The 23,338-nt window shown below is 37.5% G+C and overlaps 2 long non-coding RNA genes across 3 annotated transcripts in view; one reads left to right on the top strand and one right to left on the bottom strand.

The window, feature by feature from the left end:
* Positions 1–23,338, top strand: part of LOC118164377 — a 703,421-nt gene that overhangs the window by 300,440 nt on the left and 379,643 nt on the right. The gene's annotated exons all lie outside the window — the stretch shown is intronic.
* LOC118164373 lies at positions 1,698–7,647 on the bottom strand. Of its 2 annotated transcripts, XR_004749460.1 has the most exons (3): positions 7,400–7,647; positions 4,542–4,734; positions 1,698–2,056 (listed from the first exon to the last, which is right to left on the bottom strand). It is a non-coding gene; the product is annotated as an uncharacterized LOC118164373 (long non-coding RNA). The 2 variants fall into 2 exon arrangements; XR_004749459.1 differs by lacking the exon at positions 1,698–2,056 and having other exon boundaries at positions 3,848–4,734.

Below are 23,338 nucleotides of genomic sequence, written 5' to 3'. Positions count from 1 at the left end.
AAATAATCACCACAAAAAATAGGGAAAAGTTAACTTTAAAAAGGCAAAATGATATAAAAGGACTATCTCCTGACACCACCTGAAATACTCTGCTGAATTAACTTTGTTACTTACACTCTTAAAGTGTGAGACCATCTACATAAAATATTCATCTTTTGAGGGACTCTCAGGCTCCTAGTAGTGGAAACCTTGTTGGTTTGGTAACCTCTGCCATTCAGCATCTGTAGCTAAAAGAAAATGCTTGTGCTATGGTAGCGGGTGTCTGCAATGTCAAACACCACACCAAAGAGAAGTTGCTCATGTACTGACACACACAGAGAGCCAGCTTCTCTGGGTAATTCAGTTAAGGGGCATTTACAGCCATCCCCCTCTTTCATACTACCCATTAAAACAGCCTAGGAGTTAAAGAATCAAAATTAATGACTGAAATAGCAGACAAATGTTTGGCTGCTGTTGCACGTCTGCTCCTCTGCCAGGTAAGACCTACTTTTTGTCAAATATTTTCCTTCCCTATATGTATTTCTGTGGTAGTTTTACTGTGCTAGGCAGCTGAACACTACAACTGCTCTCTCACTCCCCCCCCCCCCCCCCCCCCTCAGATGAGGAGGGAAAGAAGTAAAGGAAAGAACAACTCACAAGTTGAGATAAGGATAATTTAATTAAAGAGAAAAAATATATATATTAAGGAAATATTATTATTAATTAAAGAATTCAACTAAAGGGGAAAAAGGGAAAGGGGAAGAGGGAGGGGGAAAGGGAATAACAAAACAAAACAAGTAAAGGCTATGTGGAAGTGCAGAGGAAAGAAATTACTCTCTACTTCCCACAAATGAGCAATGTCCTTGAAGCAGGGCCTCAACACATGTAGCCGGAGTTCGGGAGGAGGACAGATGTTTTCACAATGAGAGCCCACCCCTCCCTTCTTCCTCCTTTTTCCACCTTTTATTGCTGAGTGTGACATCATATGGTATGGAATATCCCTTTGGTTGGTTTAGGTCAGCTGCCCTGGTGATGTTTCTTTCTCACTTTTTTGCCCACCCCCTAGGAGTGTTAGAGAAAGTCCTGATGCTGTGCCAGCACTTCTCAGCAGCAGACACAACACCAGTGTGATATCACTGCTGTTCTAGCTACAAGTGCAGAGGCTGCTGCAGGGAAAGTTAACATCCCAGCCAGACCCAGTACAATTTCAAAATTTGAACATTTTCATCCAATATGGGCAAATTTCACAGCAGGTGTCAAGATGAAGCTTTGAGGAAAAAAGAGGGAGTCGTAAATAGTTTCAATCCCTAAAAGTTTCTGGTCACAAATTCTCCAGATCTCTCTATCCTGATGTTTTAGTCAACTTCTTTTTGTGCCAAAAATGTTATTGGATTTTCTTGATGCATAGATAAGCTTCCCCTTCCTGGCTCATACAGTCATGATCTCTATTTCTTCCATAAGATTTTTGTGATATACACAAAAATTACTGAGTATAGTCAATCAGAAAACATTGCTTAATTTGATTTGTGTTTAAAAACAGTAATGTATATTTTATGATCCAAAAATTTTGGAGTCATTGGAAAAGCCCTCATGACTTCAGCAAGCTTTGGCTCAGTGCCATGTCTTGCTTTTGGAAACACATGTTCATGCTACTTGTCCTTGTTTTGACCTCAGATGGAAACAGAACTATTACTAGGATGGCACAGACACTGTGGGGATTGCAGATGAGATATGAGATAGGCCTGAACTGCTTCCATTGAGATATAATACTTAGAGAAGGGGAAATGAGAAGAAAAGACTGGGAGAGATGGAAATAGAATAAATGCATCTTTATGAGAAAGTGCGAAAACAGGGAGGGGGGTACCAAGGGCAGAAGCAGTAAGATGCAGTAAGGAGATGGAAAAGATGCAAATTTCTTGGTGGAGTGAAGGAGGATTCTGTTTGTTGCAGTGGTTCATCACTACGAATAGGTGCGATTAACAGGCAGAGAAGAACATTGCTCAGCTGATGGGTAGAGAAGATGAGTCTTTCCAAATCCTTTCCTGTTACAGCACACTGCCATGGAGATGGGACTGACCTTCAAACAAAATGAAAACTAAGTTTACTTTTACTGACAGAAAGCCAGAGCTTTTTATTCTGTAGTATCAGTTTAGGAATATCATAAAAACGGGAGGATGGAGATAGGGTCTACATGATTTTAGTTATTTTCAGTGTGGATTAGAATAGATTATTTATGATTTTTCCAGCATCTAAACACATAATGGTTATTTGCTTAAAAAAATAAAAAATAATAAAATAAAAATAAAAATAATAATAAAAAAAAGGTCATGATTTGATGATTTTTGGAAACATCCCCTCATCCCTTTTCTTGTGCTTCCACTACTAGTCAGGGATTAAGTATTAACTCCTTCAAATAATGCTCCCCCAAGCTATTATATTATATTTCAGTTACACCCCAACTACAATTTTACATTTACCTTGTTATGTGAAACTCTCACTCTGCAGATTCTATATTCTATATTTGGCAATATAATTACTGTTGCCTTAAGCAGTTTTTCCCCATAGAATATTTCTTCCTCATTTATATTGTTACATTCCAAGAGTTTTCAGGAGCCTTAGTGAGTCTCCTTGTATTGCCTTCAAGAAAAATAAAATAAAATAAAATAAAATAAAACAAAATAAAATAAAAATAAAAATAAAATAAAATAAATAAAATAAAATAAAATAAAATAAAATAAAATAAAATAAAATAAAATAAAATAAAATAAAATAAAATAAAATAAAATAAAATAAAATAAATGTTTCTTAGGCTACAGCTTCTGGACTTTAATAGCGACAAGTCACAGATGTTCAAGAACTGTGTTTAGGCAACACATAAGTATAATTTTTATTTTTGTTGTTGTTTCTGTTGAGCCTCTTGGCTACAGTTAGGGATAAGGTCCTGTTGTGCTAGACACCACGGTATTTACATGTAATAAAAAATGTAAGTATACAGTCCCAGACTAATGAATTTAGGAACTGCTCCTGACAGGTGATGAGCAGTCTTCTTAGCTAGCTGGAGCACTAAGAGTTATCTTACATAATAATAGTAAAGCCATATGCCACATACAGAAATTTGGGGTTATCCAGATTTTTCCTTTTGCTAATTGTGTATATGTGTGTACCTCTAATGAGTAGCTCTATGAGAGAAAAGTTTATTACTTATTAAAATTGTTCTTTGATTTGTTATTGACTGAAAGCTGACAACATCCAGGGATCTGTCTAGAATATATATATATATATATATATATATTCTGGACAAATTCAGAACCTTCCAAGAGGAGGTGACATTTCCTCAGGTTGGGATGTGGTTTGCAAGGCCCAGAAGGTATATTTTCATTCTACACTCATCTCTCTCTAGGAAGATATATGGTCAACCAGTTGGCCAGAGGCAGTCCCCAGTTTTCTAAATTTGCATTCAGCTTAATTCATGAACAGATGATATACTTTTTCTTCAATATTGGACTATCAAAATGAGAAATGGATGATTGTAACTCTTTTATTTGTAAAATAGATCCACATTGCTAACCAGTGTTTCATGTTTAAAGGAAAATTGAAGAATTCTCTTCCTTGATATCATGTCTACACTTTCCAGCAAAGAAGGTCTCAAATTAACTTTTTGGCCTTAGATCAGCAATGTACTTGAAAATGTGCTTAACTTTAAGCACTTCCTCAAGTTCCATTGAAGTGTACTGTCAGCACTCAACAAATAATAAATGGCAACAACATTTGAAGCTAATCCACTTTCCTTTCAGAAAGCTACATGATAATGCCATAGAGCAAATATTATATGCAAAAAGTATTTCTTTGTGAAGTCGCTCAATGGTACTTCAGCGACGGTTTAAATGATTTTGCTGAACCAGAGTTTCAAATGGGTTTAGATAATACAACAAGATCAAATTGCATTGTGTGTTTTTAAAAATGTTGGCCTGATCCTGAAAATTACTAGGTGAGTAATTTAATCAGTGTTTTCAGAGAATAAGTGTAGGCAGCAGCTGAAGCCAGAAGGCAAAGGTGTCAAATCCCATTAACAAGTATAATAAGTAGCATAGGTGATTACGGTAGCTTGCTGAGTACCTGCTGATAGATGCTGACCTCAAGGGATTGAATGCTCTGCACTTCCCAGAAGATTCTTGTACAAAGAAGAATAAGAATAATACAAAGAAGTAGTACAATCACTAATCAAATAGATGTTTATTGCCTCTGAAGCTTAGAAGACAAAACTATAGTTATGGCTCTTTGCCTCAACAGGAGCCAAAATTCCCAACAGGATGCAGTTGGCTGGAATGCCAATTTTCTGGGATTTTTATTATTTTTTTTTTTTTTAATTTAAAATAGATGACATTTTCAAGGAATGTCTGTGCTATAATCACACCACCATTAAGAAGCAAGCTAAATTAGCTCATCTTTTGGTCCTGCTCATACATGTACGTTGCTAATGGCTCCCAAACTCAGTAGACTAAAACCCATTAAAAATCAAACACACAAGTGCAAGGACACAAAAATAAAAACAAACAAAACACCTTGCACTGTTATATAGAGGTTTTCTCTTTCTTCAGCCTGAGGACAGTGGTACATGTCTAGGGAGGCTGATTCAAAAAGCAGAACTCGCTGCTGCATCTGAAAAGGATTTACTTGGCCTCCTTTACTGCCCAGCTGCTTGAGGCATGGGTTTGTCACTGCATGTGCTGCACCAGGCACTTGCAAAACAATGATCTGCAAAACATAGTAAGAAGAAGACTTTGCTGGGTTATGCTTGCTAGGGAAAGCTTTTGTTGCTGAGGCTCAAGGCCTTTTGCCACATAAGACAAATTAGATCAAAAGCCTGTGGGACTGGGATCTAAGGGCGGAGTGGGGGGAGGGGTCAAATGTTGCTGTGGTTCTCACATGGTAATTATTTACTTTTTAACAGCAATATGAAACGTATGCACAGCTGGAAGTTTGGCATTTCTTAAAACCTTTTGGGGCCACTTTGGGTACTTCTGCTTTCCTGGAGCATGTGGAAGAGATGACAGAAGAAGTCTGCGTGTAAAAAGACTCGTTCTGTGTCCCTGTGCCCTCTCCCCACAGCAGGCTAAGGCCAGTCCACATACACTCTCCAGGGCAGAGGTACACAAAACAAAACTCACTGCAGTGCAGACATTTTTATGTTAAGGTTTCCTCCTTAGGCCTCCAGGACTTTGATACATGTCCTGATACAAGAATCATCAAGGACAAGGATCCCAGTAAGGATCCCAGCACACTTTAACCCATCATTTGGGGAGAAGATGAGTGTCCCGCTTTGCCCCAGGAGAGATGGGGCTGGAGGGGGAGGGGGGGGGGAAGGGGGGGTGTGTGGCAGGGTCACCGCCTTCCCACCCACAGGCTCCCTGGGCAGGTGTGTCTTCCTTGGATGGATGCTTACTGGGCACAGGTCAGGGAATAACTCAGCTGCAATAATAACACCATCATTTTGCAGTCATGTTCAGCTTTCCAAAAATGTGGCTTTCTGGGTTTCTATATCTTTTTAATAAGGCACAACAGTGTCAAGCTGTGTTCAACTATCTCCCTCAAACCCCCATGGTGTTGAGGGTGCCAGCCTTTTCTTGCTCTTGAAGATAATCTGGGAATGCAGCTGCGCCCTTCCTGCAAGTAAGTGTTAGGACATGTTCTGTCAGCTGTGTCCCAGCTTTTTCCCTTTATTTAGCATTAGAGCATGGTCTCCTAACTCCCCCCCCCCCCCCCCACAGTTATGGGTATCCAATAAAGGCCTTGATGAAGGAAAAGTATTCTGATAACTCATGGATACTACCGGGGCCATAAGTAGGATAATGCTGGACACTTCTGAGATGGCAAGGGGAAATATTGCAGGATGAGGAAACAGTCAATGTAGAAGCAGAGTGTGGTTTCTTTGCAGGGGCTGAATATGGAGATTCATAAATATTAGGAATTATATCTTTCACTCACTGAAGATGGGTTGTTTGGAAACTTTGCTGATCCAAATTATATTATCTCAAAGATGTGATTTATCACACTGTGTTATATTTGGGTTTTTACAGGAAGGTCCAAACCAAACTGTACAGAAAATAAGGCCTTCTGGCTAATTCACTTTTTGTATAAAGCTGGGAAACAGAAGCAGTGTTTAGGGAATTTTGTGTTCACAGCTTTTACTGTCACTATTTTTTTTCTCCTTTGTATTTCCTCTCAAAAAAAATAAAAATAGGGGGGTGAAGAACATCATAGTAAGTAAAACATTAATGAATCAACTTGAAGAAGTATAGAAAATTCAACTGAACAAAGAGCAAATGTTTTGGCTTAATAGTGATGTAAAAATATTAAGAGTCACTCTGAACCAAACAAAACTGTTTTCTAGAAAACATATAGTTTAACCCTTACTAAAATATATTAATGAAAACTGAGCAACTATATTTCATTTTAAGGAAAGAAAATAAAAAGATTAAGATTTCTTAAATTATAACAAAATGTTAAAAATAAAACCAAACAAATAATAGAAAAGCTATATGATAGTTATTTGCTGTTTGAAACTTCCTTTTCTTCTTCCCTTTCCTTCTCTCAGACTAAAAAAAAGTAATAATAAAATGTTTGTGGAAAAGCTCTTTTTCACTGTGTGTGTGCTCTCCTCTCATTTAATACCCAGTAAAAAAATACTTGCCTATCATTAAGTGAGGAGAGCATCTTCTTTAGGAGACTTAGGGGGAAACATCTGAGACTGGGAGAATTCCCCTTGAGTTTGGGGGGCAATCTATAGGTCAAGAGGTAGCTGCCTTGCTTTTTGGCTCTGGGTAGTCCCCTAACCACTGGTTATTTGTGCATGTCTACTTTTAACAAGTACCAAATTGTGAAAACCTAAAATATGAATATTGGAACAATTCAGAGGCCAGAACAGCCCCTTGCTGAGCAGGGCAAGGCCAAAGGCTCTCATTGTTGCAGCAAAGCTTGCCATTTCTTACCCTTAGTTGTTATGGAAAAATTGGCACCAATCTAGATCTCCCAACCCAGCATTACAGGGTGGGAGGAATATTGTATGAACGCAGATTTGTTCTCAGCACAATTAAATTGGACCACATTTTAAGACAGAACTATCTTTTTATTCTTCATCTCCATAGTCTCTCACACAGCAGGATCCCTTACTGACTCCAAGCCCTACTGTTTTGTGAATAATATCAACAACAATAACCATGCTGGCTATTTCTAGTAAGAGCTGGAAGTGTAATTGCCAGTTGCACATGTGATAGCACAAAACTGTTTTGAACAAGCAAAAGAAAAAAAAAAAAAAAAAAAAGGCAAAAAATAAAGAAAATAAAAAAAAAAATCAATCAACAAAGCAAATAGAATAATGTTGATTAAAATAATATCTACACCCTCCTGAATATATTCTTACCCATGTCTGGCTGCCTTTTCTTCTGCACAATTCTTCCATCTGCCTGACAATCCTGCATTTACTTTCAGGTTTTGTTATGATTCTTTCTAGTAAAATACTTTAGCACTTTTGTCAAGAAGATGAAGTCTTCGAAGCAGGCATCTTTAGCAGATTTGTATGCTGGTGGGTCTCTTTCTTGGTGAGATGTGAAAAAGAGACCACCATTTAATTTACACAGGTGTATAACTTGGTGAAGTGTGAACAAGTGCAATTTTCTTCAATACTCATGGGCATGAATTAGCTTTGAATACATTTATAAGTGACAACCGAGATTTCTGGTTATTTCTATACCTTTTCATAAAACAAAGGGAAATATGTTAATCTGGTTAACTTATTTTGGAAATCTTATTTTATGTAGTTTGTTCACAGTCTTCAGCTGCTGCAAGTAATCAATAGCTGTAGCAGGACTTCCCTGGGCCATTCTGGGTAGTTTTGAAAGCCCTTACATTGGATGTTCTGTCTCCCCATCCCAGATGCGTAGTCCAGCTGCAGTTTGAAAGCATGTGCTTGCAAGGAAGACCAAAACTAAACACCATCTAATTATTCCAATTCAAGGGAATTTAATTATCTAAGTAATTATTATTAATTAATGATTTTGTTTCACATTAGATTTATATATATGTATATATATTTCAGGAAATACAATACTTCAGCAATATTTTCAGTCAGACCAAAATGATATTACTTTAAATCTATGTTTTCTCAAATGATCTGCTGATTTAAGGGTCTCTCACTGACCTCCCATTGACTTTCTGCAATGTTAAATTGTTATGTCTAATAGAAGATAGAGACAGATTAATAACAACCAATGACTGGTGTACTAAGCCAGGACCAAAAAAATAACTAGTGCCCTATGCAGGTCATGTCGTATACAGTATACGCAAACTGCAGAGAGACAAAGAAGATTAGAGAGTTTAGATAATAAATAAAGAGGAACCAGATCCTGTTCTCCATTTTTAAACTGGATTCATATGAAAACTCAAATATACCATAAATTTGAGGCAAATCAGATATGGGTAATTGGAATAATCTTGTGTTAGTTCAGGATGGGATTGAGTTCAGAGAAAGTTCAGAGGAGTTCCGAAGTATAACTTCTCTTTTTTCCTTTATCCAAATAATCCCCATCAGTAGTTCTGGAGTAGGATGGTCACCACTCCTAGACAAATGTTGAAAGAATCTGGTGAAATCTCAGTTCATCTTCTCCATGCAGGTAACACCATTTTCTCATAAATAAGATGAACAGAGTGGGGATGTCACTTCATTGAAATGTGCCCTGAGAAAACATATTATTCTTCTAAATATTTTTTCTTATGAGATTCAGATTAAGATCCATGCTCTGAAAGGCTTCCCAGCCATCGGTTGCAGCCAAGGGGCTCTTGTAAAAACCCTGTGGAGATGTTAGGTGTGTGCGCAAGGGGCTGGTGAGGAAGGCCTGGCCAGGAGGCAAGTTCAAGGTTGCCTTGCAGGTTCCTCAAGACAGTAGCTTACCAGAACTTCACTGGGCCTTTGCACAGAGCACAATAGCTTCGTTTTTTCTATTCACACATACAATTAGTATATGCAGAGCGTCATCTGTGTTTCTGAGTTTGTCAGCTGGGGTTTCTGTGCCAAGAGGGCTCTAACCAGAGTGCAATGCTGTCCGTAGATATGTCCACTGTGACAGACCTGTAGGCTGCTTGAAACTAAATACTAAAATGTAATTTGTTTCCTCTGGTGGGTCTGACATGTGTGTTTAGATGTCTGGAATACATGCTACATTATTATTAGTGTTCAACTATGTTCTTTAATAATCTCCTAGGAAACGAGGAAATGTGTGTGTGTTGAGGAGGCAGGGGGGAATATTCATAATTGTCTAAAGACAAGTATATACAAATTGCAACATATTTTGTTAATAGAGTGCAAGCACATCTAATTATAATGGAGCATAAATTAATTGTTAGGGATGTCAGACCTCTATACCTCTATAAAATAAGAGGGCTTTTACTTCCCAAGAAAGAGTTTTGATCACTAGTTTTAGATCCTTCTACTTACTTTGCTTGTGTGCAGGAAGTGCATGAACAAATCCCATTGATACATAAAGGGATTTGTGTGCTGGTCTGCTTCCCTCCCATGAACATTCCCCTCTTTGGGACCAAGCTCTTTAAAGTTTAGCAAGCATGAAAGGAAATTGTTAAACTCTGGTAATTACCCTAGGATAAAAGTGATGTATAATTTCAAACAGTATTTCATTCAGCATTAATAATGACAACCTGTGTCATTATTAATGGATATGGGAATGAACTGGATAAAGACTTTTTTTTTTTTTTTTTTTTTTCCACAGCCATTGTAAATTTTTATCATTATTAAAAAAAAAAAAAGTTAGAAAATAACAAAATATACCTACATTTCTTGTAGTCTTAAAATAAAGGAAATAAACATAGTTTTTCCAAAATTGCCAAACTAAATTAAATTAATTTCAAGGGACAGAAAAGACTAAAATGCCTATGTATTGATCACAAACCCAGAGGTAAACTAACACAAAAATTGTTTTTTATCATTTAAGTCACTAACAAAGCAACTCCAAAAGACATTGTACCAGTGTAGAATTGTTTTAAGAAATGAGCTAGGTTTTGCTGAGATGTACGATTGTCAATAATGTCCAGAAAATATGGGTCTCCTATTCTGATTTGTATCCAGTGGGGAAGTAGCATCCTAATCATTGAAATTACTTTGAAAATAATGGCCAGAATAGGAGTAGTTGAATAATTCTGTAGGCGAGGACAGCAGAATCAGATCTGTAACACATAGAGCTCTCATCCAGGAAAGCGCATAAGCAAGTGCTTAAGTATATTCCTTTTCAGGAAAGAATTTTGGCACATGTTAAATTTTAAGCATATGCCTAAAGTTAAAGTTAAGCATATGGTTAAATGTTTTCCTGAATGGAGGCTTTTCTGATTCAAGGCTTTATAGGGCAACGTATGGCATTTCTGAAGAAACCTGAAACATTCACACTCTTCACAGAAAGACAGAGAAAATGGTACAAACCTTTTTTGAAATACCTGATTTAATGAAATCTATCAAGGAAGGATAAAAATTTAACATAAAACCTATGAAGTGCAAGAACAACAAAAACAAAATATTTATCTAGTAGGCTTATTCGATAAGCAGACACAGATCCCCAGAATTTTCCAAGAAGAGAAATTAGTCCCTAATGCACTCATCAAAGAGAACAGCAACATAACCTAGTATGTTTTGTATTAGACTTCCACTTTATCTCCTTTACCAGACTTTTATATATATATATATATATATATATATATTTGGTGAGAAATTATGTCATGACTGTAGACAGGGTGCACACAAGACACAGAAGTCATAAATCTCCCTGCTGCAAGCCGGTTTCCATCCTGTTCTCATTTTATTTCTATGTTGTTAATAATAGCCCCACAGTCTATTTTAGTGAAATAATATGGCACTTGACTGTGACTAGCCTTGAGCAGACTCATGTGATGAGCCTATTAGGAAGTGGAAGGAGTCTTTCCTTCCACCTTCTTTCAGGTCTTGGTGCCGAAGGCTAGCATAGGCTTACTCAGGAGCACGGGTATTGCTAGACAGTATACAATGAGCTCATGTGCTCAGGTCAGGCTTTAGTTCATATTCCAGTGAACAAACATTGCAACCAAACCAATCATTCTCCAGAATTATTCTTTCTAATAGAGGAGAAAAAGAAAGAAGGGATAAGGAAAGGCATAAACAGGCAGGAACTGTATCACTGAAAGCCCTCATAGCTACAGGCTTGATATTATGTTTGATTATTCCTTTTTTTCTCCCTCCCAAATCTTTTGTGCATGATCTTCATACATTCTAATCCAGAAGGGTCACTTACTGTTGGCATTTTTGAATGTTGAGATCCTGTGAGGTTAAGTCTTATTAAGACAACAATAACTTAGCTTTAAGTCACATTAGTGACATTGGTTTGGTTAAAGAAAATAGTAATCTCTTCAAATGTCAGTCCCACTGGATTGATTATTCAAAGGCAGAGCTTTATTATGTGTATGCTGTTTGTGGCCACTCCAGCTAGAAGAAGGTTGCTGTATTTTACAAATCAGGCAGCTCATTTCTGTATTGGCTTTTTGATTCATCCCAATTCAAGGCAAAAAGTGTCATGGAGCTGAGCAGAAAGCTTCTCTAATTATTATCATTATACCACAAATCTAACAAAAGATTCAATTTTATTACTAAAAGTATTTCTTTTCAACTTAGCCCTTGCAGATTTCATCTGAGCCATTCTTCAACACTGGTTATTCAGGCTGCCTCTGTATATTTATATTTATCATCTCTTTCTTTCCTTGTCCCCCTCAGAAGAGTTACACAGGCCCTGAGGAGCCCAGAGTATTAAGAACCAAAGATGACTCAGTGTGTCATGGGTGGAGAGGGAAGACAGGACTTATTTATGGCATAATGGAGTTTTCTCCTAACCCCTAACTTATCAAGTTAAAAAATAAATCTTAAATCCTCATTTGTATAAAATCAAGATGCACTATGAAAACAAAGACTGTTACCTCAGTAAATACACCTCAGTACTGTTATGACAGAGACATTAATCCAAGTTATTATATATTCAGATTCAAATTACAGTTTCAAATAGAAAAGAAGGATTTGAACCAATATTCCTTCTGAAATCTCTAATAACTAAAATAATCATTATACTGGAGTAGTATGTACCTGTTGAGGGTTTTGGACAGAAATCACAGCACAGATAGGAAAAAGAGTCCCAATAAAATATGTTGAAATTATTGGAAAACTTTTGTTTTCATTTGTAACCATTAGAATTTTCAGATTAAAACAGGAAAAATAAAAAATTAAGAAGCCCCATGGGCTTCAGCTGTTGTTTACCATTGATAAATTAACTTTCATTCCTCTCCACCATCCCTTTACCACCTCCATGTCTGCAGAGCAAATCACTGCCTGAAGATAGAGAGCAAGAATATAAAATCCACCCAGTCCCTTGCTACATGCATCAGCATGTCAACAAAGAAATCAGCTTAATTTCTGATCTCTGTTTCACTTACCTTCTTGCAGGCCTATTATCTGAGATCTTTCAAGTAGTAGTAAGGATGAACTGAAACCCAAAGAATTTTTTCCTTGCATAAAGAGAGAGTATAACAGGAAGTGTGAACCTGAGGCTGCAGAAGAAAAAGGAAGACACTGAAGATCATTGTCATGGTTGTTCTTCCTCTGATGGCATTCATTCTTTGGTAGGTGACAATTCTCTTCCTTTCCTTTTTTTTTTTTTTTTTTTTTTTTTTTTTTTTATTCTGAACTATGAGCTAGTCCTGTTAATGTCACTGGATTTGTTGTTGTTGATGTTTCTGTTCTTTTTATTTATTTTTTTCTTAGTTGGCTGGTATTTGTTTTGTTTTGTTTTCTTTTGTTTTATTTCTAAATGTTCAATTTCTGTCCAACTCTATAACTCTACCTGCTTTGTTGAAGCTTGGGTGGCTCATTATGCTAAAATGAGGCTGGCCAAGTTGCTTAAAAGCAACAGGAAAAAAAAAAAATATATATATATATATACACATAGAAAATAAAATAAAATAAAATAAAATAAAATAAAATAAAATAAAATAAAATAATAAAGGGGGGGGGGGGGGGGGGGCCAATGAGAAAAACAACACAGAAAGAAAAAAAGCAGGTCCAGGGTGACTCTGCAGTCATCCCAGAGTCAGAGAGATGGAGTTACAAGCAGGGGAATAAACAGTCTGAAGAAAACGGAGACTAGAGAGAAAGAGGCAGAAAAATAATACATTGTGAGGGTGGTGAAAGGGACCAAAGAAAGACAAAGGAGGGAATTATACGGGGAAAAAGCTCTGAGGGTGAAGGAGGTTGCCAGGAGTGAAGTAAATAAGTTGATAAAAAAATGCCTGATGCTTTTGAGTCCCTTTCCAACCTATAAAGAGCTTTCTCTACTGTTACTCAGACCTTCATTATTCTTAATTACTTGTATTAATAATTTTCAAACCAGAGTGGGCAGGAGATGACTTTGAAACCAAATATGTTCTATGTCTAAAAAGGGACAGGTGAGAGAGGTGGAAAGAGGTGGGAGGTGGAAAAAAAAAAAAAAAAAAAAAAAAAAAAAAGAGCGGAGAAGGGGGGACTAGGAAGGCTCAGTAGGAAGCCTCAGTAAAAGAGAAAAATAGAGGTAAAAGAAAGTAAATAGTAAAAGAGACAGGTAAAGATAAAGGGGAAAAGATAAAAGTGATGGATGAGAGGAAAGAGCTGAAATAATAAGAATGAGAACAAAGGAAAAGACTAAAGAGAAGGAAGTAGATAGAAGAAAAAAAAAAAAACATCTAAATGAATAGCTGGAGGTCTTCGTGATTAATATATTTTACTGAGAATAAATTTCTACTGCACTTAAATAGTACAATGACTCACCATTTACACTTTTTCACAGGCAGATGCCAAATATCATTTTTTTTTAGGGTTAAAGTCATTAGACTGATTAAAATCAATTCTCAGCAGGGTATGCTATGATCTGGCCTAAAAATTAGTACTTTTCTCCATTTCAGTATATAGAAGTAGACATGAAAATGAGTAGATGGTATAAAATCTGCTCTCAGTTGTAACTTTTTTTTTCAATTTGAATTTCAGATTAATTAAAACCACAGTAATTTTTCACAGGAATAACTAAATACAGAAATTGTTTGAGGGAATCTATTGAGCTTTATATTTGACTTTGCCCACTAAGAAAGGAAAAAAATATATATATGTATATATATATATATATGTATATATCCATGGCATAGGTATCAGTCGTGATAAGTGTATTCAGACTTTATACTCTAAATGTTCTCCAAACAAGTTACACCTTAAACCATCAAACAAAACAATAGAACAAGCTTTATTCTGCCCTTTCCTTTTCAGTGATACATACAGCAAAGGAGACATAGGAGGAAATCAACTGTAAATGACATCTTTAGTAATGAAGGAAAAAACTGGATATCCACAAGTCTGTTTCCTAGGTAACTGAATGGAGGGACAATCAGAATCTCTCAATTGCACCCCATTATAGATATTTTCTACACAGACCAGTAAAAGGAAGAAGAAAGTGATTGGAAAATCTTCAGTAAAAAATACTCCTGGAGCACATTGAAAGCATGGGGGAAGTGAACAGATAATACACAAAATGGCTGCCTGCGTGGAGCTCCTGATTGCAATCATCTTCCGAGCAGTGAGAGGGGGGATGACAGGAAAATCGCCCATTTAAACACTGCATTCCCAGAGGTCCCAGATTTCATTTCCCAGACTCCAGGGATGAGGCTGCACTGACAATTATTCTTCATACAAAATATCAAATAAATGGAGTTTGATTCAATGTAAAGAAGGGTTATTCTGAAAATCTACATTGTAAATTCTCTATTTGTTATAATTTTGGCACCTTACCAACCTAATGGTCTAAGATTTTTAATATGACCTGATGAACCAGAGCTGTTGTTGATCCACTAATATCACTTCTCTGAATAATTTATAGAATGCACAAACTTAGGCAAGTGAAATAAGCATACGCTAAGGGAGTTCACTTGTTTCTGTGCTGGGTAATCTCTTAGAACCAAAAGTAGCAGTATATGTTTTATTCAGGAAAAAAATAAATAGATATACAAGTGCTTAGGGATAAAAATATTACAAGGTATCAAAGTTAGACAAAAATGTGAATTAATCTAGATGAGCCATATGGCCTTCCTCTATCCTTAAACATTAATTTTATGATACTAAGTATTACAGTCACCCTGGTCTTCTAAGGTAATTCTGGGGCTTTAGCCCAGCTAAGGAAAGACAAGGCTGCTTATTGCCATGTCTGCTGTCCCTCTTTGGAGGGATTTCTTTTCTGCTCACAATATTTTTATTTATTTTATTTATTTTACTTTTTATTTTATTTTATTTATGTGTCTTTTTTATTTTTATTTTTTTTTATTTTTTAGCTCTGAACCGGAGGCTTACTAAGCATCCAAGTATTTTGCTGAGGCTGACTACATCAGTCCAAACCTTCATTTCAATGCAAATAAATGAATAAGTGGAGTGTATGGACAGGAGTTCCATGCTGCTATCTAACCTGCCAACCTTTGCCTCATTGGACATGCTCTTAAAGCTAACAAGCAAGAAAACAACAACAAAACAGAGAATACCAATGTTTTTGTTTGTTAGTTTTGTTTTGTTTTTAAGAAAAACAAAACTGGTTCATTCATAAACAAAAACTTTGTAATTCGTGATTTGGACGAAGAGCAACATAATACACCTTTTCCACCAAAGCAAAAATTAGTAGAATAAGCACAGGAAAATCATTGTCAGTTCTGGAAAAGTAAATAGGCCAACAGAATTAAAAGGCAGAGGAGGGAGAGAAATTATATTAGGGAAGGCTTCCGGAGAGTGGGAGGATTCCTCTTTTTATTCTAAAATTTACATGGTTTATACGGTTGTGCTCATTTCTTCACTGCTCTGATTTCTCACAGAGGTATGGTTTGTTTGGCAAGGGACCAAGTTAAACCTCTTTACCCTCAGCTTGTCTGAGACTCTTTAGTTGCAGAGGAGTTAGACTTTTGGTTCATTTCCAGGGATGTTTGTATTTCTCTGCAATTGACTCATCTGCTTTCCTGGGTGGGGTTCGAAGAATCCACATGTATTAGCAAATTGATGAGAAGATGGGGGCAGTAAGGGTAGAACACAAATTTGTCAAAGCAGAATATGTTAAAAACATATGCAGGAAGAACTCTGGAGGAAGGGAAAGAGAAGTTTGGGGAAATTTTTGTATAGAAACAGTAGGTATATACATCATTTTTGGTACAGGGAGTGGGAAAACTTCCTTGAAAGCATCAAGTTTTAGTCACAGCTATAAATGAATAACAGCTTTAATGAGTGATCTTACATTATTATTTTCTCTAGGATGGCAAATTCACTGAATGAAAGGATGAGTTCTGGCAAAATAACCATCTTCTGAAATTAATAAAAAAAGTTCTGTGGGAAAATTCCCACAGAATATGTGACAAAATATTTCAAAACAAGAGTACCGACTGTAGGATTGTAGCTCAACTGGTGTGCAAAACTTCCACTACTTTCTATCTTTACCACTAAGAAAAACTTATTTCATCTGAAGCAGGTGGTAGAAAAACTGGCATTTTGGCAGCATGTCCATCAGCAACAGCATCATACCCTAAAAATAGATAGAAACAACTGATTGAACCAAAAATGAAGCTCTGCTGTTGCAGGTAGACAGACCTTCTCTTGAGTTCTCTGAAACTGCAAAATCCTCTGTATTTAATTACTGTCTCTCAGTCACTGATAGCTTAGTTTCTTCTTCATCTTGTCTAAAAATCCCAAATGTGTTTCTGTTTAAGAGTTTGGCATAGTTTGCCAACATTGCAAAGCCAATGTTCATAGACCTTAGCCATGGTAGTGATATCATCATGAAAACTGTCCCTTTGCTTATCATGGAGAAAAAAAAAAAAAAAAAAATCATGCTTAGCGATGCCTTTCAGCCCTTAACATTTCAAATTCTTTTTTGTTGTGGCACAAACTGGATGAAACATTGAAAGTGAAGAGAATAACAGTTATCCTTAATTGAGGAGAAAAAAAAAAAAAAAAAAAAAAAAAGTAATTGGGCTTATTTTTGGAAATGAAATAGATGAGAAAACAGTAGTCTGTACCCTACACTTATTCATAGAGGAGACTGGTCAAAACCAGCCACTTTTCTGGGCGTGGATGAACATTTCATAGTATGTCTATAGAAGCTCAGGGCAGAACAATGTTTGTGGAGATGCATCCAGAGAGCATGTAGGCAGAATAATCCAATAGCCACCTAGAGAGTGCTTACATTGTTTTCCTAAGAGAAAGCCAATAGAGGAAGCTTTTGGGCAGTGAAGAAGCTTCAGAAGAAAATCAAGAGTTTTCAAATGCTGTTTCTGTTATAAGGGTGAAAAGGGCATTATGTACATTATTCATAAATAGTTTTACAGCATGCACATCACTGATTACATCATGAAAGACTTCCCATAAAAAGACCTTCAAGGCTCCCTGAAGCTGGCTAGAGCTGTGCTCAAAAGGGATAGTGTTATTAGTACAGCAGGGGATGGACTTGTTCCCAGTGTACCTGGCAGGCATTCGTACAGACACACGATGACATCAGTCACAGCCAGGACCACACATGTATATTCACATATAGATGTAAGTCTGTTGAACAGTCAATACATACGGATTATACCCTTCCCCCTCTTAGCTGCAAAGGAATCCAGATATTTTTAAGTATGGATATGCATAAGGACGCATATAATAATATTCCTTGTGCAGAAGAAGAAAAGACATTTTTCTACATGCTCTCCTTATTTCTGGCAGTTTTCCTTTCCCATTGTGCTTACTCAGTCTTTCCCTGGAAGACTGAAGGGCCCTCCAGGAACTTTTCCCATTTATAAAGCTTAGATTAACACTCACAAAGTCACAGAGCTTACTCATTTGAGTAAATTGTTGTGAAGTGACTAACTGGGACAGCCAGCTCACATGGATGCAGTGGTGCACACCTCTCAGGTTGGAAAAGCTTGGTTAAATAGAACAATTGGAAGACAAAGCCTATGACAAGTAAATATTTACACTGGATAGATTGCAAACAATCTTTAGGCTACTTTTCATTCACCCCAAGTATTGATCATTTATGGACAGTGAGTAAATTCATAACTCTTGCAGATGTTCTGAAGCTGATTTCTAAAATAGAAAAAAAGTGGCTAAATCCTCTGCATAATTTATTACCAATTGTCCATCTAACTTTTGTTAAAATAGGAACCATGACAAAGACCTTGGAAACCATGATTCATGAATTTTCCAGGAGCAGCCAAGTGCATCATCCTCTGGAAAGAATATGAAAAAGGAGAGCTTACATTTGTCGAAAATTCCTGCATGCACTTTTCTCCCTACTTTTTATAGAAGTAGTGGTAAAGCAGGAAGTGTTTATGCTGAGGAGACAGTCACTGCCAGTCACCAAATGACTGTCTCGATTTATGTCAGTCTCATTACTGAATGTGTCTCTGAGTACCAAAAAGAGACAGTTGTAACATCACCTCTCCTTTATCAAGTCATATTTGAACAATATAGAAATACAGGCTTTGATCACTACTTTTGTTGTTGCGTTTTATTATTATTATTACTTTTTCTAACACTGAAAAAGAATAAAGGAGTGGAAATCATTGAGCTTCACCCAGGATGCCTTTCCAGATACTTTCTACATTCCTGTGAATTTTTTAGAACCAAATAAGACCATACAGAAAGGAGAGTACTGCTCTGAATATTTCCCATTTCCCATTCTCAAGCAAAAGCATGATGTTCCAGTCATCTGTTTTAATTCAGATTTGCATTTATAAATAAATATATATATATATAGAGAGAGAGATACATAGATATAATTTAATGTTTTCATATAGTGATACAGAGTTAAAGCATTGTCCTTGTCATAAGCCAGATTGATTTATATCTCCACAGTTCTCCTGAGATTTTGGAAAAATGGCTATATGACACAAATACGGAAATGGACTGTTGATAAAACCTAAACTAATTTTTGACTCTGGCATGACTCCAAAATTTAAAAGAAGATCACATGGTCTGCTGTCCTCTGGCTTCATGACTATGTCTATCTTAGCTACTGCTGCAGGTTTCTGATACAGGTGAGCTCCTTTGGGCTGCACCCTTTGCAGATACTTTTGAAACATTTAAGGAAGTTCAGAAAGCTTACAGCTACCATGACACTGCTGAAACTCTCCCTCATAGATAGGTAATCATTCCAAACTGAATTCTGCTTGCACCTTCCCCCAGTAATTACTCCCTGAGTTATTTCTTCTCCTCTAATTTCTAACTCCTAGTCTTCAGAACATGAACATCTTTACAACAGCTGTTATTGTTTTATTTCACTACAGTGAAGTAATAGATTTTAAATGTAATTATTAAATGTAAAGAAATGGACTTAGATGTTTTATTTATGTATAAAAAGTGCATTAATTTTGTCATTCTGATCTTTCTACCAGTCCCATTTATTTGCTGTTGATTGATAAGAGAGCTTACTTTCCACTAGCATATTCCACACTGTGTGAATTGAGAAACAGTAGAAACTTAAAAAAAAAAAAAAAAGAAAAAAAAAAAAAAGAAAAAAAAAAGGTCTGATTTTCCTTCCTCAATAGTTCTAAGTTCACCTTATATTTTATTCGCCCGTATTTCTAGGTGACTATACACGCTATGCATACTTGAACGTGCAAGGTGAATACTGCTCCAAATGAAATAAATTGGCAGCTGCTGCTTCTGCATTCAGGGGTTTAGTCTTTTCATTTACACTGAAGTCTCTCCAGCTTGCAGGAAGAGCAGCCACTCACCCCCAGAGAGGATGGCCGGAACACACGATGCCATGCGGCTGTGCAGCCCATTTCAGCACTGCCGCCTGTGCACAGAGCAGCTGCCCGGTGGAGCAGCTTTTTCAGTGCCTGCCTTTGGTGTTAGCACACACTGCTGCTGGGCATTTACACAGCTTACGAGGCTGGAACTCTCATGCATCTCTACGTCTTTTGCCAGATGGATGTGCAACAGCTCCAGCAGATCCCAGGGCAGAGCTATTACCCAAACACTGGCAGAATCAGTGCTTTCTCCAGTGAGTGGCAAGATTAATAAAATCAGCCGGCTTCTCAGAGCCCAGCAGGGCAGCTGCTTTTGGTTTGTACACACCATCTTGCTGTACTGCAATGCAAGTCTTCACATTACAGTTATTAAAGCTATCCTGATATTTTATATGAAATCAAGATAAATGCTATTCACTTATTTCACTGTGATCCTCTGCAGAACTGATTTGCTGAAAGTCCATCCAGATCTGGGACGATACCTACGTGACAGCAAACTATTCCACAGCTTTGTTAGTGATTATACCTCTAAGCCACAGACAAATATAATCAGGACAGAAATGAAGTATTTGACTAGCTGGAGCCTAGTGTGTAAGAATTGTATAACAGTCTGTAGAAATAGTGTCAGAGCAGGCTTCTGGATGATAAACAAACAAACAAACAAAAAGTGTAGAGTAGTGAATAAAAAGAGAGGCAAAATTAACCTTTAAACACAGAACTGAAAATCTTTTACAGAAGATATTACCAGCTGAAAAGCAAAGTCCTCTAACAATTTTTTTTTTTTTTTTAATCATGTCAGTTTTTAATTATGGTGCTGTGGAACAAAAGCTGTAAAAACAAATCCTGCCTTAGAAGTTACTCACTTTGAAATGCTTCTCCTGAGGGTCTTAGTGGATCTGTATCTCATTTGATACGGGTTCCATAACTATATTTAAGCCTAATTTCAATCTCTCATAATGATCTTAAAAAGAATGTCTAGAACATAACTGTTACTATGCCAGACAAGAGTAAAAGTTCATTTAGTCTAAAGCCATGTATGCAACTACTGTCTACCCTATACATGTTAAAACAAAAGTTACAAAATTTTCATCCCCACATCATTTACGGTCTGAAAAACTGTTATTGGTGAACTTTAATAGATTCCTTTAACGATTTGAAAGAGAATGCAATCTACAACTACATTTAGTAAAATGTTAATGATACAGGGGAGAAAATAAAATAAAATAAAATAAAATAAAATAAAATAAAATAAAATAAAATAAATCCCTTAGAACAGAATATTTGGGAACCACTGGTTGGGTTTTATGAGCTCAGAGGGTGGTGATCGGCAGAGCAGAGTCTGGCTGGAGGCCTGTGACTAGCGGTGTTCCCCAGGGGTCGGTGCTGGGTCCGGTCTTGTTCAATATCTTCATCGACGACCTTGATGAGGGAATTGTGTCTGCCCTCAGCAAGTATGCTGACGACACAAAGCTGGGAGGAGTGGCTGACACGCCAGAAGGCTGTGCTGCCATTCAGCGAGACCTGGACCGGCTGGAGAGATGGGCAGGAAGAAACCAAATGAGATTTAATAAGGGCAAGTGTAGAGTCCTGCACCTGGGAAGGAACAACCGGAAGTATCAGTACAGGCTGGGGGACGACCTGCTGGAGAGGAGCTCTGAGGAGAAGGACCTGGGGGTCCTGGTGGACGACAGGTTGACCATGAGCCAGCAGTGTGCCCTCAAGGCCAAGAGGGCTAAAGGGATCCTGGTGTGCATTAAAAGGAGGGTGGCCAGCAGGTCAAAGGGAGGTGATCCCCCCCCTCTTCTCTACCCTGGTCAGGCCTCACCTGGAGCACTGTGTCCAGTTCTGGGCTCCCCGGTACAAAAAAGACAGGGATCTCCTGGAAAGAGTCCAGTGGAGGGCCAGAAAGATGATATGAGGCCTGGAGCATCTTTCCTATGAGGAAAGGCAGAGAGACCTGGGTCTGTTCAGCCTGGAGAAGAGGAGACTGAAGAGGGATCTTATCAATGTGTACAAATATCTGAGGGGTGGGAGACAGAAGGATGTAGCTAACCTCTTCTCAGTGGTTTGTGGGGATAGGACAAGGGGCAATTGCAAGATAAAACACAGGAAGTTCCACACTGCCATGCGAAAGAACTTCTTCACAGTGAGAGTGCCGGAGCACTGGAACAGGCTGCCTAGAGAGGTTGTGGAGTCTCCTTCTCTGGAGATATTCAAGGCCCATCTGGACGCCTACCTGGGCAGCCTTCTCTGAGGAACCTGCTTTGGCAGGGGGGTTGGACCCAATGATCTTTCGAGGTCCCTTCCAACCCCTACAATTCTGTAATTCTGTAATTCTGTATGACTGAAAAATCACCTTCTTTAAAGGACAAAGATGTAACCCTAGCTAGATTTTTAGTCTTTAAGTTTACCTGCCTTAGAGAAGAAAGCTGTCTGAGGTGACCTCCAGAGTTCACTTCCAAGTTAAAACTTCCTGTGATTCGATCCTGTGAATGCAAGATCACATAGAGCCTGCCTAACATAGCAGAGCTAAAAGAATATGATTGAAGGCCAGACTTGTTGGATGCCAAAATAACTGCTGCATGGCTTTGGAAAATGAAACCTACAATATGATCCTCGCAGCTGTTTCCAGTGTATGCCTTCCATTAAAAAATAAAAACATAAAAATTACCCACTTGTGTGTACACACCCAGAGAGTTCCTGTTCTTGTGTGGCCACCATCACTTCAGTTCTATACAAGAGGCAAGCAAGGGACCCTTCTCTCACCCCAGAGTGCCCCACTGAGAAAAAGCATGAACATCTGTATTCAGTTCCATGAGGCAAAAAAAAGATTCCTTAGGGAACCGGACATAAGGAGCAAATTACTAGCTAGATCATTTAATGTAACTGTTTTTATTATTATTATTTATTTATTGAAAAGTCTGAAAAGGTTTGACTTGAATATTTTTTTCTCAAAGTCTAGTAATGATAAAGTTTTGTTTTATTTCATGGTCATTCTCAAACTTGCAGGTCTGTATCAGTTATCTGTGTTTGCAAGTCATACCTTCAAGCTTTGCCTCAAGACATTTCTATATGTATGCTGCAATCAACCATCAGATAAATTGTATAGTTTTAAGGGCCTGGTCAAATTTCTAGTGAAAATTCTTGAAAAATGCATTATTTACATAAATTGATTTACCTGAAGGGTAAGGATTGAAGTGCAGGATCTTCTGCTTTCCTGTTATTACCCCCTTTCACAGAGTGACATGGCTGCAGCCTGTGAGGAGCAATTTCTCTTGCATGAGGGTAAAGTCTGCTCCTGAATCTAATGTAACTTGAACACCCCAAACTGGCTGCCACCTGCTCTTTGATTAAAAACTAAAGTGTTTCATCTGTTTAAATATATGTAACTTTGCAAATCTGTTTTCTTCCTTCCTTCCTTCCTTCCTTCCTTCCTTCCTTCCTTCCTTCCTTCCTTCCTTCCTTCCTTCCTTCCTTCCTTCCTTCCTTCCTTCCTTCCTTC

This window comes from Oxyura jamaicensis, chromosome 3, assembly GCF_011077185.1.
Source record: "Oxyura jamaicensis isolate SHBP4307 breed ruddy duck chromosome 3, BPBGC_Ojam_1.0, whole genome shotgun sequence".
In the NCBI taxonomy this organism is placed as follows: Eukaryota; Metazoa; Chordata; class Aves; order Anseriformes; family Anatidae; genus Oxyura; species Oxyura jamaicensis.
Note: the sequence above shows the minus strand (reverse complement) of the source record. Positions and strands in the feature narration are given on the sequence as shown.